General features: G+C 41.2%; 3 non-coding genes and 1 pseudogene across 3 annotated transcripts; 2 read left to right on the forward strand and 2 right to left on the reverse strand.

The window, feature by feature from the left end:
• Positions 1-829: 829 nt before the first annotated feature.
• Positions 830-1,041, reverse strand: LOC144458151 (small nucleolar RNA U3). The gene has a single exon (XR_013487701.1). It is a non-coding gene; the product is annotated as a small nucleolar RNA U3 (small nucleolar RNA).
• Positions 1,042-2,059: 1,018 nt separating this feature from the next.
• LOC144458153 (small nucleolar RNA U3) lies at positions 2,060-2,258 on the forward strand (annotated as a pseudogene).
• Positions 2,259-8,199: 5,941 nt separating this feature from the next.
• Positions 8,200-8,416, reverse strand: LOC144458148 (small nucleolar RNA U3). Its single transcript, XR_013487698.1, has one exon. It is a non-coding gene; the product is annotated as a small nucleolar RNA U3 (small nucleolar RNA).
• A 2,798-nt stretch (positions 8,417-11,214) lies between these two features.
• On the forward strand, positions 11,215-11,431 carry LOC144458149 (small nucleolar RNA U3). Its single transcript, XR_013487699.1, has one exon. It is a non-coding gene; the product is annotated as a small nucleolar RNA U3 (small nucleolar RNA).
• Positions 11,432-13,807: the final 2,376 nt, after the last annotated feature.

Consider the following 13,807-nt stretch of genomic DNA (forward strand, 5'->3'; position numbering starts at 1 on the left):
TCTCCCTGCCTGCCAGAGGTGTGGTGGGCCTGCCATCCTCTATCCCTCTGCAGGAACCCTTCTGGTCAGTCAGTGGAGAGAGTTTATAGTCTCAGTGGGTCCCAGGTCCTTGACACTCTCCCAGATGCAACCACTGCTCCCAATGCCTTGCTCAGTCCCTCCTGCTGGTCCAAATCCCTCTTTTCTTCTCATTTGCCACCCTAACAGTGGAGTGGGGGCAGGGTGAGGCGGGGGATGGTGTATGACTTTCTTCTCTTCTTTTTTTCTCTTTCTCAAGTAGGTGGAGACATACTAGGTGAAATGTTTGTGATTTAAAGCCACACTCATTTTCCCCCAAGAAAAGAAATTCACAAAGATGGAAAGCCCCATGATTATGTTTTGGCCATAAATGGAGAGTGAAGGGTAGCAGGGGCTAAGTGGGAAATTGTGCAGAGGAGTGTTTTGAATGGGTTAGGCTGAGGAATTTCATAGGTGAGATAAAGTCAAGTGGAAAAGGAGGCAATGTCTAGTTGTGAACCTATCTCCAACCTGTGGTTCACAGGGATTTTCACCTTTTACTAATTTTAGACTGGGGGTTGGGGGGAGATGGGGAATGGATTTAATCTCCAACTTTTCCCTCAATATCCTTCCACCTAGTCTAGAAAGAAGAAAAGGAGAGAAAACAGTACATGAAAATCAAGTGGTAATGCACTTTAGGGACAGCTAGGTGGCCCAGTGGATAGAGGCTCAGGCTAGAGGTCAGGACCTTGGCAGGACATTACCTCTGGATACACCTAACAAAACCACTTAACCTAATTTTAAGTCACCACCTGAGAAAAGAGAAGCAGGAGCCACTCAGCCTGTATCCTCTTCTTTTCACCCAACCCAAAGGGAAGGAAGAACAATCATCAATGGTAGGTGACAGCTGCTGACAAAGTGTCACAAACCGGCTTCATGCTCAGAAGAGAACACCACAGCTCCTCCTCATGGTTACCTCCGTGCTACGCTTTCAGCCACAATTCTCTAGTAACATACTATAGAAATGATCCCTGAAAGCTCCCAGACCCAAGCACTACTTGCTCCCTGGCTCAAGAAGATTGAGTAACTCCCAACTACTACCTGCATCAAGTATAAACTCCAGTCTTTGGCATGGATGGCATGAAATAAACAATCTTACCTCAGCCTCCCTCTCTAGCCTGATTGCACCTGGCTCCCCCTCATGCACTCTACACTCCAGACAAAACAAACTCCTTGCCTGACCTTCCCTGGTCACAAAACTGCACCTCTAGCTGCCTTTGCACATGTCCCTCTCCTCATGTCCTGGAATGTTCTCCCTCTTGATTTGGTCCAGCCAGTCTCTCGGAACTCCAAGCTCCTACAATGGCTCAGCCCAAGTGTAGGGTCCACAGGAGGCCTTTCCCCATTTTCCCAACTGGCAATAATACCCTGCTGTCTTCTCTACATTGTACATTGGATTCTCAGGGCTCCACAGATTTCCATTTTTCCTTTGTAGAAGTGAAGTTTCTCAATGACACAGGAGGGTGTGTGTGTGTGTGTGTGTGTGTGTGTGTGTGTGTGTGTGTGTGTGTGTGTGATGGTGGTTTTGGATGTGCATCTCCTCCTAGGTTCTAGAAAGTGCCTGACACATAGTAGGCACTTACCAAGTGTTTATTGATTAACAGATCGAGTGATTGTGGTGGTGTTGGACTATGTAGTTTCATCTAGGTTCTAATAAGTGCCATGTACAGAGCAGATGCTTCAAAAGTGCTTGTCAAAGGTCAGGGTGTGTTTGAATTCATCAATTCATCAACTCTTCAACTCATGAAGGTGACTGGTTGGAAGGAGGGAGTATGTTAATGAGGAAGAGTGTGGCTTGAAGGGTTCAGACAGAAGTCTTGGAGTTGGGGGCATGGGGCTGCCATTGACCTTTGGCTCTATGTGCAAGGGTTTGGGGAGGCACATGGTGTGGATTGGCTGAGTGCTGGGTGGCTTTTGGGTGGAGACAGTAGTGTGGAAAGGTGACCATGAGTGGGAGGGTTGTGGGCTTGGTAGCGCTGGGGGCAGGTTGGAGTATTTAGTCAAAACTATACTTTCAGGGATCATTTCTATAGTATGTTACTAAAGAATTGTGGCCGAAAGTGTAGCATGGAGGTAACCACAAGGAGGAGCTGTGGTGTTCTCTTCTGAGCATGAAGCTAATTTGTGGCACTGTTTGTTTAGCAGTTGTCTATTGTTGATGATTGTTCTTTCCCTTTTTTAGAGAACACGGGCTAAGTGGCTTCTCCTTTAATCTACTCGTGTTACAATGTGAGGTTAGATTAAGTTGTTCTTGTATCTGTCTGCTGTTGAGTAGCCTCTTAAGATTGTCCTGCCTTTTCTTCTAATATGTACTATCTGCTCTATTTACTGTCTGGTGTCAATGAAGTGCATTATGTTTTAGTGTTGCTGATTTTTCTTTTTACTTTTTATAATTGATTTGCTTTTAGTTCTTAAAGTTTATTTCCACAATAAGCTTTTGTGTTTTAAATTTTCTTGGTTCCTAGTTCTTTCCCCACACCACACCCATGGTGTATAATCTGATACAGGTTCTACTTATACTCATATTAATCCTCTTTCCCATTAGTCGTGATCTAAAGAACAATGAGAACCAATGGGTAATAGAAGGAGAACAAAGGAAAAGGAGAGAGTGTAGTAAGCTTCCATCTGCATTCGGACTCCATGGTTCTTCTTCTGGATGTGGATAGCAATTTCCAGTATAAGTTTTTTTAGAGTTATCCTAGATTCTTGCATTTCTGTGCAGAGCCGAGTCTATCAAGATCAGTCATCACACAATGTGGCTGTTATGCTGTACAGTGTTCTCCTGGTTCTGCTCATTTTACTCAGCATCAGTCCATACAAGTTTTTCTGAACTCTGCCTGCTCATCATCTCTTATATAGCACAATAGTATTCCATTACATTCATATACCACAACCTGCTCAGCCATTCCACAATTGATAGGCATCTCCTCAATTTCCAGTTCTCTGCCACCACACAAAGAGCTGCTGTAAATATTTTTGTATATGTGGGTCCTCTTCCCATTTGTATGATCTCTTTGGGATACAGACCTAGAAGTGCTATCGCTGGGTCAAAGGGTATGCACATTTTTACAGCCATTCGGGCATAGTTGCATATTGCTCTCCAAAATGGTTGGATCAGTTCACAACTACATCAACAATGCGTTAGTGTTCCAATTTTCCCACACATTCTCCAACATTTATCATTGCCCTGTTTTGTCATATTAGTCAATCTGATAGGTGTGATGTGGTACCTCATTTTGTCATCTTGATTTGTATTTCTCTAATCAATAGTGATTTAAAACATTTTTTCATACAAATATAGATACCTTTAGTTTCTTCCTCTGAAAACTGCATGTTCATATCCTTTGACCATTTATCAATTGAGGAATGACTTGTATTCTAATAAATTTGACTTAGTTCTCTATATATTTTAGAAATAAGGCCTTTGTCAGAGACACTGCTTGCAAAACTTGTTCCCAGTTTTCTGCTTTCCTCCTAATCTTGGATGTATTGGCTTTGTTTGTGCAAAAACTTTTCAATTTAATGTAATCAAAATTATCTGTTTTGCATTTCACAATGTTCTCTATCTCTTATTTGGTCATAAACTCTTCCTTTCTCCATAGATCTGAAAGGTAAACTATTCCTTGCTCTCCCAGTTTGCTTATAGTATCAGTCTTTATATCTAAATCCTTTACCCATTTTGACTTTATCGTGGTATAGGGTGTAAGATGTTGGTCTGTGCCTAGTTTCCGCCATACATTTTTCTAGTTTTCCCAGCAATTTTTGTCAAATAGTGAGTTCTTATCCCAGAAGCTGGGGTCTTTGGATTGATTAAATAGTAGATTACTATAGTCATTGACTATTATGTCATGCATACCTAACCTATTCCACTGATCCACCACTCTAATTCTTAGCCACTACCAAGTTGTTTTGATGATTGCTGTCTTATAATAAAATTTAAGATCTGGAATGGGTAGGCCACCTTCTTTAGCAATTCTTTTTATTTCTTCCAAATGAATCTTATTATTTTTCTCTAGCTCTATAAAATAATTTTCGGTAGTTTGATTTGTATGGCACTGAATAAATAAATTAACTTAGGTAGAATTGTCATTTTTATTATATTAGCTTGGCCTACCCATGAGCAACTGATGTTTTTTCAAGTATTTAAATCTGACCTTATTTGTGTGAAAAGTATTTTATAATTGTGTTCATATAGTTGCTGGATTTGTTTCAGCAGGTAGACTCCTAAGTATTTTGTAATGTCTACAGTAACTTTTTTTTTTGGCAATTGGGGTTAAGTGACTTGCCCAGGGTCACACAGCTAGTATGTGTCAACTGTTTGGTCTGAGATGGGATTTGAACTCAGGTCCTCCTGACTTCAGGGCGAGTGCTCTATCCACTGCACCACCTAGCTGCCCCTACAGTAACTTTAAATGGAATTTCTCTTTCTCTTGCTGTTGGGCTTTGTTAGTAATATATAGAGATGCTGATGATATATGTTGGTTTATTTTATAATATGCAACTTTGCTAAAGTTGTTTATTATTTCAAGTAGTATTTTACTTGATTATCTAGGATTCTCTAAGTATACCATCATATCATCTGCAAAGAGTGATAGCTTTGTTTCTTCTTTGCCTATTCTAATTCCTTCCATTTCTTTTTCTTCTCTTGTTGTTAAAGCTAATGTTTCTAGTATCATATTGAATAACAGTACTGATAAGGGACATCCTTGTTTCACCCTTGATCTTATTGGAAATGCTTCTAGCTTGTCCCCATTACATATGATACTTGCTGAAGGTTTTAGATAGATGCTACTTATTTTAAGGAAGACCCCATTTATTCCTATACTACTGTCTAGTGCCTTTAATAGGAATGGGTGTTGTATTTTGTCAAAAGCTTTTTCTGCATCGATTGAGATAATTATATGGTTTCTGTTAGTTTTGTTGTTGATATGATCAATTATGCTGATAGTTTTCCTAATATTGAACCAGCCCTGAATTCCTGGCATAAATCCTACCCGACCATAGTGTATTATTCTCAAGATAAGTTGCTGTAATCTATTTGTGAATATTTTATTTAAAATGTTTGCATCTATATTCATTAAGGAAATTGGCCTATAATTTTCTTTCTCTGTTTTGACTCTTCCAAGTTTAGGCATCAGCACCGTATCTGTATCATAAAAAGAATTTGGTAAGACTCCCTCTTCACCTATTTTCCCAAATACTCTATATAGCATTGGAATGAATTTTTCTTTAAATGTTTGATAGAATTCGCTTGTAAATCCATCTGGCCTTGGAGATTTTTTTCTAGGGAGTTCATTGGTGGCTTGTTCAATTTCTTTTTCTGAGATGGGGTTATTTAAGTACTTTATTTCCTCTTCTGTTAATCTGGGCAATTTATATTTTTGTAAATATTCATCCATTTCACTAAGATAGTCAAATTTATTGGCATACAGTTAGGCAAAATGGCTCCTAAGTATTGTTTTGATTTCCTCTTCATTGGTGGTAAAATCACCCTTTTCATTTTTGATGCTGGTAATTTGGTTTTCTTCTTTCTTTTTTTAAATCAAATTAACTGAAGGTTTATCTATTTTATTGGTTTTTCATAAAACCAGCTCTTATTTTTTAGTTCAATAGTTTTCTTAATTTCCATTTTATTAACCTCTCCTTGGGTTTTCAGAATTTCTAATTTGGTATTTAGTTGGGGATTTTCAGTTTGTTCTTTTTCTAGCTTTTTTAGTTGCATTCCCAGTTCATTGTTCTCTTCTTTCTCTATTTTATTCATGTAAACATTTAGAGACATAAAAATTCCTCTAAAGACCACTTTTGCTGCATCCCATAAGTTTCGGTATGGTGTCTCATTATTACATTCTCTTCTATGAAGTTATTGATTGTTTCTATGATTTGTTTTTTTTTTGACCCATTCATTCTTTAGGATTAGATTATTTAGTTTCCAATTAATTTTAGTCACCCTTTCCATGGCCTTTTATTACATGTAATTTTTATTGCATCATGATCTGAAAAAGATCCATTTAATATTTTATTATTTTAATTATGTATTATTTTAAATATTTAATTATTTTAATATTCTACTTCTTTTTCTAGACTAGGTTGAAGGAAAGTTGGGGATTTAAACCCACTCTCATCCTCACCCCTAGAGACAAAAAATTTGTAAAATACTTAATTCCTTGTGAGTGACAGGATGGAGGTAGGTTCAGAATCAGACTTACCTCCTTTGCTAATTGATTCTATTTATTGCCAAAATATAATCATGGGGATTTCAATCCTTTGTTAACTTTTCTTCTTGGGGGAGGATTGGGGTGGGTTTAAATCACCAACATTTCCTCCAGTATCCCTCCACATACTCTAGAAAGAGAAAAAAAAAAGAACAGATAGCTACATAAACCCCCATGGCACCTTTATGGTTGTTGGAAAGGAACAGAGGGGTTTAGACCAGCAGGAGGAGCTGGAGGAGGCATTGGGAGCAGTGGCTGCATCTAGGAGACTGTCAAGGAGCTGGGAACCACTGAGACTAGAATCTCCCTCCACTGACTGATCAGAAGGGATCCTGCAGGGAGGTAGAGGATGGCGGGCCCACCACCTCTGGCAGGCAGGGAGAATGGGAAGACCAGATGAGGTAGAACACCATGTGGTATCTCCCCCCTCAGGTACTGCACCTTGAGTTTCCTCAAAAACCTTTCACTAATTTGAGACATGCTCTACTCTAGGTGGGAGAGGCTACAAAGCCAAAACCTTTTCTTCCTCATGGACATCACAAACATACACACAGATACAAACATATATACACATTGCAGTCATATCCAGAAATACATATAGATATGTTTCCCTCCAGCCCCCAGCCCTGCTCCTCTACCTTACTCATCACACAGTGAACTTTCTTTTGTAGGAAAAGAGAAAAGCAGTTCATTCACTGAACATTTTTGACTCATTGTTCTCCAGCTCTCCAAAGGAAGGGAGGAGGCAGCCTCTCCCCAACTCCAAAGGTGACATTGGTCATCACAATGATGAAGCACATCCTTACCTTTTTAAAAACAAAATTTAAGGCAGTTGGGGTTAAGTGACCTGCCCAGAGTCACACAGCTAGTAAGTGTCAAGTGTTTGGTCTGAGTCTGGATTTGAACTCAGGTCCTCCTGACTCCAGGGCCACTGAGCCACACAGCTACCCCCATATACATCCTTACCTTTAATAAGCACTTTTGAAGCATCCACTCTGCACAAGGCACTTGTTAGAACCCAGGTAGAGAAACACAACCCAAAAGCACCACAAAACACACACACCACACAAACATACACACTGTGTATGGGAACCTTTTTCCTATCCCTGTTTCCTTCACTTCCCCTCCCCTCCAATGCCCTCCCTTCCCATATACAACTCCCACCTACACTCTAACTCCTCTCATGCCAACCATACATTGCATCTCCTCAGGTCTTTGCCATGGTGTCAGGGCAAAATGACATCTAGACCTTCCTGTTACATCCCATTCCTTCCTATGCCCTTCTCCTCCTCCTTGGCATCGCCTGTTACCACCTACAGCAGGAACACTGGGTTCATCTTCTATTCACTCCATCATCCCACTGATGCCTCCAACAGGTTGGTTGGTATTGCCCTCCCCCAATGTTGGGAAGAGCCCAGTGGAAGTAAGTGCCTCCCAACTTGGCCTCAGGGGGACAAAAAAGATAAGAAAAGTTTATTCCAAAAAGGAAATTAAAAGATGGAAATGACTGATTATATCTTGGCTATGACTAGCCACCACCTTGCCCCTGCATCACTGTCCCCATGGGTTCTACTGCCTGGTTCTCCATAGGTTACAGATTGCCACTAGGTGGCAGTAAAATTGAGTGTCTCTGGGGAAGTAGCAGTGAGAAAAAATTGAGTGACACCATGGGGCAAAGGGAGTGATGAAAAAAGCTATTAAAATAAAGAAGGAAAGGAAAATGTAACAAAAACTGTTGCAGGAAAAAGATCACATGAGAATAGCGAAGCAGAGAATTCTTTTCTTATAAAACTAAGAGCTAGGCAACACCAAAGATAAATCTCAGAAACAAAACAAAACTCATTATTTCTCACACAGAATGATAACCTAAAATACAGCCAGAAGAGAATAAGAACAACTAACTTTTGGTAATAACATGAAGGAAAAAGGACCCACTCAGCCTGTGTTCTCTTCCTCTCACCCAACACAAAGGAAGGGAAGAACGATCATCAATGGCAGACAACAGCTAGAGACAAGTAGTGTTGTAAACCAGCTTCACGCTCAGAAGAGAACACCACAGCTCTTCCTCGTGGTTACCTCCGTGCTACACCTTCAGCCACAATTCTCTAGTAACATACTATAGAAATGATCCCTGAAAGTATAGTCTTAACCAAATACTCCAACCTGCCCCCAGCGCTGCCAAGCCCACAACCCTCCCACTCATGGTCACCTTTCCACACTCCACTGTCTCCACCCAAAAGCCACCCAGCACTCAGCCAATCCACACCATGTGCCTCCCCAAACCCTTGCACATAGAGCCAAAGGTCAATGGCAGCCCCATGCCCCCAACTCCAAGACTTCTGTCTGAACTCTTCAAGCCACACTCTTCCTCATTAACATAATCCCGCCTTCCAAACAGTCACCTTGATAAGTCGATGAATTGTCACAAACACACACACTGACCTTTAACAAACACTTTTGAAACATCTATTGTTTGTGTGTGTCATTTGTTAGAGCCTAGATGAAAGTACTCAGTCCAAAATCACCACAATCAATCAATCAATCAATCAATCAATTAATAACTATGTGGATCAGCTGGAGGGACTGGGCAAGGCTTTGGGAGCAGTGGCTGCATATAGGAGAGTGTCAAGGAAAAAGGGCCCTCTAAGGTTATGAACTTCCTTCCTTCACTTACCAGAAGGAAACCTACAGGGGGATAGAGGATGGTTGGCCCACTACATCTCTGGCAGGCAGGGAGAATTAGAGAGTCAAATTATCCAGAACAGTATGTGGTGTCCCCCCTCACATACTGAACCTTGAGTTTCCTCAAAACCCTTTCCTGCTTTGGGATATGCTCTACTGTAGGTGTAAGAGGGCCAGAAAGCCAAAAACCCTTCTCTTCCTCAGGAACACCACAAACATACATGCACATTATATTCATATGCAAGTTTCCTTCCAAGCTCTAGCCCTGTCCTCTACCTCACCCACTACCTGCTTCTTTTGTAGGAAAAGAGAAAACCTGTTCATCCACTTAACATTGTGGACTCATTCTCCAGCTCTCCAAAGAAATGGGGGGAGGCTGCCTCTCCCCAACTCCAAAGCTAACATTGGTCATCACAATGGTGGAAGAACACATCCTGACCTTTTGCAAACACTTTTGGAGCATCCACTCTGCACAAGGCACTTGTTAGAACCCAGGTAGAGAGAAACAGTCCAAAGCTACCACTACACACACACACACACACACACACACACACACACACACACTGTGTCTTTGAGAAACTTCACTTTCTACAAGAGGAAAAAGTAAAACAAATGGAAGCTGGCTTTGTCTCACCCATCCTTTCATTCACCATGATCTAGACATGATGGGCTCCTCTTGCCTGCCCCTGCTTCCTTAGCTTCCCTTCCCCTCACACACACACACACAATTCCCCCCTACACTCTAACTCTTCCCATGCCAACCACTCACTGTATCTTCCTTAGTTCTTTGCCATGGTGTTAGGACAAAATGACACCTGGGCCCTCCCCTTAAGCCTTCCTCCTTCCTATGCCCTCCTCCTCTTCCTGGGCATCACCTGTTGCCACCTACAGGAGGACCATTGGATTAGATTGTGTGCAGTCCATCTCCCCCCACTGATACCTCCAAGAGGTTGCCTGGCATTGCCCTCCCTCAATGTGGCAACTGCCCAGTGGAAGCAAGGCTGCCTTCCAATTTGGTCCCAGTGGGGGGACAAAAAAGATAACTACGGTGTATTCCAAAAAAAAGAAAATTAAAAGGTGGAAATGACTGTGATTATATTTTGGCTATGACTGGCCACCACCTTGCCCCTGTATCTCTGTTCCCATGGGTGCCTGGTTCTCCATAGATTGGGGATCGCCACTAGGAGGCAGTGAGGTGAGTGTCTCTGGGGAAGTGGCACTGGGGAGACACTGAGTGACACCATGGGGCAAAGGGAGTGGTGAAAAGAGCTATTAGGGGGCAGCTAGGTGGCACAGTGGATACAGTACCGGCCCTGGATTCAGGAGGACCTGAGTTCAAATTTGGCCTCAGACACATAACACTTACTAGCTGTGTGACCCTGGGCAAGTCACTTAACCCCACTGCCTAACCCCCCCCCCCAAAAAAAAGAGCTATTAAAGTGAAGGAGGAAGGCAGAATAGAGCATGGAGCCTTGAAGGAATTGTGCAGGGGACTTTTTCTGAGGGACTGAATGGCTTTCTAGGTAGCTTAAAAACAAGTGGAGAGGCAGGTTTGGAGGAGAAAAAAACCTGGTAGCAGAGAAAGATAAGATGAGAAGAGTAAGAAAGCACAGAATTCTCTCCTTACAGGACTGACGGCCAGGGGGCCCTGGAGATAGAATCTCAGGCCTGAAATCACTCATTTCTCAAGTTCGAAGACAACCTCAACCATAACTGAACTAGAGCAAAAAATGACTGGCAAAATGACACCTAACTTTTGATGATGGCATGAAAAAAGAAGGAGCCTCTCAGCCTGAGTCCTCTTCCTCTAGAAAGTGCCTGACACATAGCAGTCACTTAACAATGTTTATTTATTGATTAATCGATTGATTGATTGTGGTGGTTTGGGGCTGTGTATTTTCCCCCAGGTTCTAACAAATGCCATGTGCAGAGTGGATGCTTCAGAAGTACTTATCAAAGGTCAGGGTGTGTTTGAATTCATCAATTCATCAACTCTTCAACTCATGTAGGTGACTGGTTGGAAGGAGGGAGCATGTTAATGAGGAAGAGTGTGGCTTGAAGGGTTCAGACAGAATCTTGGAGTTGGGGGCATGGGGCTGCCATTGACCTTTGGCTCTATGTGCAAGGGTTTGGGGAGGCACATGGTGTGGATTGGCTGAGTGCTGGGTGGCTTTTGGGTGGAGACAGTGGAGTGTGGAAAGGTGACCATGAGTGGGAGGGTTGTGGGCTTGGCAGCGCTGGGGGCAGGTTGGAGTATTTGGTTAAGACTATACTTTCAGGGATCATTTCTATAGTATGTTACTAGAGAATTGTGGCTGAAAGTGTAGCACGGAGGTAACCATGAGGAAGAGCTGTGGTGTTCTCTTCTGAGCGTGAAGCTGGTTTACAACACTACTTGTCTCTAGCTGTTGTCTGCCATTGATGATCGTTCTTCCCTTCCTTTGTGTTGGGTGAGAGGAAGAGAACACAAGCTGAATGGGTCCTTCTTTTATGTTGTAACCGACAGCTAGCTGTTGTTATACTTGCTTGCAGCTTTCATTTGTGTTTAATTATGTTAAATCCAAGCACAAGAATTTAATTCTGGCACTTTTTGGCTCTTATTCCTAGAAGGAGAGAGTTCTATGCTGTTATTTCCTATCTCTTTACTAAAAGGTTTTTTTTCTCTCTGAAACCTGCCTTTTCATTTGATTCTAAGCTAGCTAGAAAGCCTTTCAGTCCTTCAGAAAAACTTTCTTGCATAATTTCTTCCAGGCTCTACACTATACTTCGCCATTCTTCTTCACTTGATATCCCCTTGCCGTTTTTTTGTTGTTGTTCTTTTGACTACGCAATGGGGTGCCCAAAGTCACACAGCTAGTAAATGTTAAGTGTCTAAGGTCACATTTGAACTCAGGTTGTCCTGACTCCAGGGCCAGTGCTCTATCCACTGTGTCACCTAGCTGCCCCAGGAATTCTCTGTATAATTCACCTATTAGGGAAAATTCTCTCATGCCCTTAAACCCTGGACTCTCACTGGTCAGCCCCCATTACATTAGCACACCAAAGCTAAACTAAGCATTAACATACAAGTTGCTATTGTTGTCAGTACTATCAAAATCTGTATTTTATATGAGATTTTATATGAGGAATATCTATAGGAAAATGAAAAAAAAATTCCCAGAAACATGTCTCCAATGTCCTCAGTGATGAGAAGTATTAGCTAAACAAAATGATGGGGTCTGGGCATATGCCAGATCCTCATTACATACATACATACATATATATATATATATATATATATATACATATATATATATATATATATATACATATATATATATACATATATATGTATAATGTACATAATGTATTTCAATACTTAAAACCATCTTATTGCTATTTTACACAAATCACTTAACATTAGTGATATATCTTATGACATTTTTTATTTTCTGATGGATTGATTTTTATTAATATTGATTATAATTTTTTAAAAATTAGAGCCTTACCACCGTGATAATTTTAATATACTATGTGGTAGAATTCCTACCATGGTATTGTCAGATTATGATTTCTTAGATATGATTTGATCACTATTTAAAAATTTTTTTAAATATGTGCTATAAAAGTCATAAATATATCTGTTCTTAACAGTTTAATATCTGATATCTCTTCTATTTTGGGACAATAATGGATTTTAGGAACAGAGAAGTGCAATAAGAACTTGCTTCATACCATCTATCTATTTATCTGCCTGTCCATATCTATCACTCATCCTATTTGAGCTGTCTAGTTGGCAGTTGGTGATGAGGAAGTAAGGTTCAGGGAAGACACTGGGTTAGATATATTATCAATTGGGCAAGAGTGTGTGGGAACCAGTGGAAGCAGTGTGAGCACTTATCAAGGCTCAGTTGGTTGTTTTGTTGAATTCTAGACTTAAGAAAGTGATGGAGAAAATGTCAATAACGCAAACTACACTTAGATGTATCTACACCCTCTCCCAAGAGCCGGTGGTTAAACATGTACCAGCACACCCTTGGATATGGAAGTTATCTACATAAAACTGATAACTGGATCTATGAAAATTGATTAAATTACCCAAAGGAGGGTAATTTTTTTTTATATCATGGACCCCTTTGACAGGCCTATGGGAGACCTAACCAACATATGGCTCGAAGACCCTGAGCCTGCAGGTGGATTTCCAGCGACCTGCGAAATGTGTAGGGTTGTCATGTGACCCACGGCAACCAACCATCATCAGTCTGTCTCAAGTCTAACCTATCTGTGGCTCTAAGAAGTTTACCCTATTTTAATTCTGGCCCCTACCTACTGCCAGGTTGTGCAGGTCTGGCCCATGGTGAAGCCTATCCTTAGAATGATTTTTTAAATACTGTAATTGAAGAAAATACTAAATTTCAGTTACAGGTTGTTATTGAAAATAAAAATAGAATTTTTCTTTCTTTCCCATCCAAGTTCACAGGCCCCCTGGAATCTATCCCTAGGTTAAGAATCCCTGACCTAGAGAAAGTGTAGAGGGGTGAGAAGAGGTACTAGGACAGAGCCTTGGGCTACATCCACACTTAGACCTTCTGGCACTGATAATGATCCAGCAAAGGGAAGGGGCAGCTGGGTGGTGCCATAGTGCACAGAATGCTAGGCCTGGAGTCAGGAAAACTCATCTTCCTGAGTGCAAATCCAATCTCAGACACTCACTAGCTGGGCAAACCACTTAACGCTGTTTGCCTCAGTTTCCTCATCTGTAAAATGTATTGGAGAAGGAAATGGCAAGTCACTCAGTATCTTTGCCAAGAAAACCCCAAATGGGGTGAGTTGGATAACCACTAAGAAGAAGACTGAACAACAAAGGGAAGGGGAGA

The sequence above is a fragment of the Phascolarctos cinereus genome, unplaced genomic scaffold (assembly GCF_003287225.1).
Source record: "Phascolarctos cinereus isolate Bilbo 61053 unplaced genomic scaffold, phaCin_HiC Scaffold_5;HRSCAF=322, whole genome shotgun sequence".
In the NCBI taxonomy this organism is placed as follows: Eukaryota; Metazoa; Chordata; class Mammalia; order Diprotodontia; family Phascolarctidae; genus Phascolarctos; species Phascolarctos cinereus.